The 6,000-nt window shown below is 48.5% G+C and overlaps 2 non-coding genes across 2 annotated transcripts; both read right to left on the reverse strand.

Moving 5' to 3' along the window:
• Positions 1-3,003: 3,003 nt before the first annotated feature.
• Positions 3,004-3,085, reverse strand: TRNAS-AGA (transfer RNA serine (anticodon AGA)). The gene has a single exon. It is a non-coding gene; the product is annotated as a tRNA-Ser (tRNA).
• Positions 3,086-5,283: 2,198 nt separating this feature from the next.
• Positions 5,284-5,365, reverse strand: TRNAS-AGA (transfer RNA serine (anticodon AGA)). Its single transcript has one exon. It is a non-coding gene; the product is annotated as a tRNA-Ser (tRNA).
• Between the last annotated feature and the right edge of the window lie 635 nt (positions 5,366-6,000).

Consider the following 6,000-nt stretch of genomic DNA (forward strand, 5'->3'; position numbering starts at 1 on the left):
TGCGCAGTCAAAGAACTATTTTGTTGGAGAAATTTTTATTTCAAATGTTTGTTCTTTGCTAAATTTCCTTCTGTTATTGTTTAAGTTGGCTGTATACCCCTCTTTTTCCCCTTGTTTTAGATTTATCCAATCCCGAATTTCTTTGAGTTTTTTCTCGACCAATCCGATGTATCTTCCCCCTACTTGGATATGTTTCTGTACCCTAGCCAATAAAGAATGTGCGGGAGGGTGTTTTCATTCCCCTAATGCCTAGAAACTTCTGCGAGAGGATATAAACTGCTGATTTTAGGGTCTCCGGGCCACTTCTGTTCCATCTTTCAGTGTATTAAGTAGATAGCAGGAGGCGGGAAGCGCCTCTTTCCTCGGCAGCGGTCAACAACAAGGTAATGGCCGATTAATAACTTCTTTCTTTGCTAGCTCAGCAGTTTAACTCTCGGGGCGGGTTCTAAGCTTTCCACCATGTAACCGTTTCCTAAATGTAACTACTCTTTTCATTTATTCTCTTTTAAAGCTACATTCTGGGATAGAGAGTGCTAACCCTCTCGAGCTCCCACTCATATTGTTTTGAGGTGAACTTATTTTTCTCAACCTATTCTTCGATAACGTAAAACAAATTGTTCTCATTTTAAGTCACCTCTTTAGTATGGGATTAGCCCTTGTATTAACGGCCTAGTGCCAAGTAGGTCTTAATCAAAGTGTATTAGGAGTGCAAGTTCGCCTCCTCTCAAATTGTTATTTTAGAGGTCATTTAATTAACCTGCTTTTCATTTAATAGACCTCAGTAGATTGGGTATTTTACCCCTGTGTTTATGTCCGTTGAGGACAACTTGAAGGTGGAGTTTGGTGTGGCCTGGGAGAGGCTTAAATTTGAGAGCGAGTGGCTCTTTTGAAAATTGAGTGTTGTACGCCTCGTGGAGGCTTTTCAGTGCAATTTGGAGAAAGGGCTCCTAGGCATGAATGGGGTTTTCTGCCCCTCTGTTGAAACTTGTGTTTGGGGTAAAACTGAGCTGATTGCCCAAGCAGCTACCCTTTTGATTTGCTACTTTGTACCTGCCATGCTTGTTATTTCTTTGTTTTTGAAAAGAAAATATAACCTTGTTAAATTTTACATTAACTTTGATTCCGTAGTTTGAGACCCGTTCACGCCCGCACCTTCTTTCACGCATAACTACCACGGATATCTCCGTAACATTAAGGATAATAAAAAATTTCAATTCATGGCGGAATTGCGTTCAGCAAAATGAAACCTGTTCTCCTTTCCGTGGTTTACCCTGTTTTTCCACTTCTCCTCCTGGCAAATGCCGGGTGGTTAACTAACGTAAGGCCACGGCTGCTTCGGTCTCTATTCCTGGTATATTCGTTGCTATCCCCCAACAACCATCCTGTTCAGCATATTAAGTGTTGCCACCTGATCGCGGTATTTGTCCTCCTACCAAACTATATACCACCGACCCAAAATCTCACGCTCGAGGAGACTGCCTTGAGGCTTTATAGGTGGCATAAATTACTGAGGTCCGCCGCTGTGGTGTAGTGGTTAGCGTGATTAGCTGCCACCCCCGGAGGCCCGGGTTCGATTCCCGGCTCTGCCACGAAATTTGAAAAGTGGTACGAGGGCTGGAACGGGGTCAACTCAGCCTCGGGTGGTCAAGTGAGTAGAGGTGGGTTCGATTCCCACCTCAGCCATCCTGGAAGTGGTTTTCCGTGGTTTCCCACTTCTCCTCCAGGCGAATGCCGGGATGGTACCTAACTTAAGGCCACGGCCGCTTCCTTCCCTCTTCCTTGCCTATCTCTTCCAAACTTCCCATCCCTCCACAAGGCCCCTGTTCAGCATAGCAGGTGAGGCCGCCTGGGCGAGGTACTGGTCATACTCCCCAGTTGTATCCCCCGACCAAGAGTCTGAAGCTCCAGGACACTGCCCTTGAGGCGGTAGAGGTGGGATCCCTCGCTAAGTCCGAGGGAAAAACCGAACGTGGAGGGTAAACAGATGATGATGATGATGATGATGATAAATTACTGAGTCCGAGAGAAACGAAATTTATTCGTCTAATATAGTGCGCTCTTTCTCCACTCACAGCTCGGAGCGCACCGTTTAGTCGAACAGCTCCTCTCATTTCGTCCAAGCCTTCCGAGCCCAAAAATTCCAACGTTTTCGTAACACTACTTTTTTCGATAACAACAAAGAAGTCCGTCTCTGTGGTGTAGTGGTTAGTGTGATCAGCTGCCATCCCAGGAAGCCCGGGTTAGATTTCCGGAGCAGCCATGAAAATTTGAAATGTTGTACTAGGGGTGGCAAAGGGTCCACACAGCCTCGGGAGGTCAGTTGAGTAGAGGGGATTCGATTCTCACCTCAGCTATCCTCCAGGTGGCTCTGCAAGTTTTGCCACGTTTTCTCCAGGCTAATGCTGCGATAGTACCAAACTTAAGGCCAGGGCCGCTTCCTTCCCTCTTCGTTGTCTATCCCTTGCAATCTTCCCGTCCTATAGAAGGCCCGTGTTCATGATATCAGGTGAGGCCACCTTGGCGAGAAATTGGTCCTCCTCCCCAGTTTTATCCCCGACCCAGTGTCTGAAGTTCCAGGAAACTGCGCTTGAGGCGGTAGAGGCCCGAGGGTAAAACCGGCTCTGGAGGTTAAACAGATAAAGAAGAAGAATAAGCTGTACGTCGCACCGACACATATAGGTGTTATGGGGATGACGGGATAGGAAAGGCAGCATTTGCTTGGTGTGAAAATGGCAAACCACGGAAAACCATCTTCAAGGCTGCCGGCAATGTGGTTCGAACCCACTATCTGCCGGATGGAAGCTCACAGCTGCTCGCTGCTGACTGCACGGCCAACTCGCCTGGTGACACGGCCCTTTAGGCGGTAGAAGTGGGATCCCTTCCTGAGTCAGAGGTAAAAACCAACCCTGGAGTGTAAGTGGATTAAAAAAGGAAGAGGGAAGGAAAAATTCCAACTTGACCAAATTTTCAGTTTTCGCATTATGTCCAATTGAATAAAACTCACGCAGTCGGCAGGACTCGAACCTACGCTCCCAGAGGGAATCTGATTTCTAGTCAGACGCCTTAACCACTCGGCCACGACTGCACGCGCTTCTCGTTTCCCAAGTTAATTGCCTCGGTCTCTTTACTTAAGGAAAAATGTAACTCAGTTGCGAGTGGTACGAGAGCTTGGAAGGGGTCTCACTCAGCCTAGGGACATCAACTGAGTAGATTGGTTTTCGATTCCCATCACACTTGTCCGCCATCCTCGGAGTGGTTTTCTGTGGTTTCCCACTTCTCCTCCAGCCAAATGTGAGATGGTACCTATCTTACGGCCACGGCCGATTCCTTCCCTCTTCATTGGGTATTCTTTCCCGTCTTCTCATCGACCCACAAAGCCTCTGTTGAGCATTGCAGGTGAGGCCGCCTGGGCGAGGTACCGATCAACATTCCGAGTTGTGTTTTTTGCTTGTTTTTATCATAATCATCATCATCATCATCATCATTTGTTTACCCTCCAGGTTCGGTTTTTCCCTCGGACTTAGCGAGGGATCCCACCTCTACCGGCTCAAGGGCAGTGTCCTGGAGCTTCAGACTCTTGGTCGGGGGATACAACTGGGGAGTATGACCAGTACCTCGCCCAGGCGGCCTCACCTGCTATGCTGAACAGGGGCCTTGTGGAGGGATGGGAAGATTGGAAGGGATAGGCAAGGAAGAGGGAAGGAAGCGGCCGTGGCCTTATGTTAGGTACCATCCCTGCATTCGCCTGGAGGAGAAGTGGGTAACCACGGAAAACCACTTCCAGGATGGCTGAGATGGGAATCGAACCCACCTCTCCTCAGTTGACCTCCCGAGGCTGAGTGGACCCCGTTCCAGCCCTCGTACCACTTTTCAAATTTCGTGGCAGAGCCGGGAATCGAACCCGGGCCTCCGGGGGTGGCAGCTAATCACGCTAACCACTACACCACAGAGGCGGACGCTTGTTTTTATGTTAAGGATAATAAAAAATTTCAATTCATGGCGGAATTTGTTTAGCAAAATCAAACCTGTCCTCCTTTCCGTGGTTTACCCTGTTTTTCTATTTCTTCTCCTGGCAAATGCCGGGTGGTTAACTAACTTAAGTCCAAGGCCGCTTCCTTCCCTCATCCTTGCCTATCCCTTCCAATCTTCCCGTCCCCCTACAAGGCCCCTGTTCAGCATAGCAGGTGAGGCCGCCTGGGCGAGGTACTGGTCATTCTCCTCAGTTGTATCCCCGACCAAGCGTCTGAAGCTGAGGGACACTGCCCTTGAGGCGGTAGAGGTGGGATCCCTCGGTGTGTCCAAGGGAAAAACTGACCCTGGAGGGTAAACAGATGATGATGATGATGATAATTAACTACGCCATTTCTCCACTCACAGCTCGGAACGCACTGTTTAGTCGAACAGCCCCTCTCATTTCGTCCAAGCCCTCCGAGCCCAAAATTTCCAACGTTTTCGTAACACTACTTTTTTCGATAATGACAAGGAAGTCCGTCTCTGTGGTGTAGGGGTTAGTGTGATTAGCTGCCATCCCCGGAAGCCCGGGTTAGATTTCCGGCGCAGCCATGAAAATTTGAAATGTGGTACGAGGGGTGGCAATGGGTCCACTCAGCCTCGGGAGGTCAGTTGAGTGGAGGGGATTCGATTCCCGCCTTAACTATCCTCCAGGTGGTTCTGCAAGTTTTGCCACTTTTCCTCCAGGCTAATGCCGCGATAGTACCAAACTTAAGGCCACGGACGCTTCCTTCCCTCTTCGTTGTCTATCCCTTGCAATCTTCCCGTCCCACAGAAGGCCCGAATACATGATATCAGGTGAGGCCACCTGGGCGAGAAATTAGTCCTCATCCTCAGTTTTATCACCGACCCAGTGTCTGAAGTTCCAGGAAACTGCGCTTGAGGCGGTAGAGGCCCGAGGGTAAAACCGGCTCTGGAGGTTAAAAATATAAAGAAGAAGAATAAGCTGTACGTCGCACCGACACATATAGGTGTTATGGGATGACGGGATAGGAGAGGCAGCATTTGCTTGGTGTGAAAATGGCAAACCACGGAAAACCATCTTCAAGGCTGCCGGCAATGTGGTTCGAACCCACTGTCTGCCGGATGGAAGCTCACAGCTGCTCGCTGCTAACTGCACGGCCCTTTAGGCCGTAGAAGTGGGATCCCTTCGTGACTCCGAGGTAAAAACCAACCCTGGAGGGTAAGTGGATTAAAAAGTAAGAAAGAAGGAAAAATTCCTACTTGACGAAATCTTCAGTTTTCACATTATGTCCAATTGAATAAAACTCACGCAGTCGGTAGGACTCGAACCTACGCTCCCAGAGGGAATCTGATTTCTAGTCAGACGCCTTAACCACTCGGCCACGACTGCACGCGCTTCTTGTTTCCCAAGTAAATTGTCTCGGTCTCTTTAAGTAAGGAGAAATATCGCTCATTGGCTAACGAATACGCCCTGTAATAATTTTGTTACTCTAACTCAGTTGCGAGTGGTACGAGGGCTTGGAAGGTTCTCACTCAGCCTCGGGAGATCAACGGAGTAGAGGGGTTTTCGATTCCCATCTCACTTGTCCGCCATCCTCGGAGTGGTTTTCTGTGGTTTCCCACTTCTCCTCCAGCCAAATGCGGTCGAATGCTTCCCTCTTCCTTGGGTATCCTTTCTCGTCTTCTCATCATCCCACTAGGCCTCTGTTGAGCATAGTAGGTGACGCCGCCTGGGCGAGGTACCGATCCACATTCCGAGTTGCGTTTTTTGCTAGTTTTTATGTTAAGTGTACCGGGCGGTACACCTCCACACCGCTAATTCAAAATGTGCGCCAGTTGGAACTCCTCTGTTGGAGGAAGTCTGAACTTTATCTACGCTATTAATTCTCTACTTTCTCTGAAGATGTCACCACATGGAAAACTTTGAGTTTTTGAACTGTGTCATTTTTGATGTGTTTTTGTTTCGCTTGAAGTAAGAAGTGTGAACTTTCTCTTCTAGAGGACACTACTGAAGATCAACAATAG

This window comes from Anabrus simplex, chromosome 2 (assembly GCF_040414725.1).
Source record: "Anabrus simplex isolate iqAnaSimp1 chromosome 2, ASM4041472v1, whole genome shotgun sequence".
Lineage (NCBI taxonomy): Eukaryota > Metazoa > Arthropoda > Insecta > Orthoptera > Tettigoniidae > Anabrus > Anabrus simplex.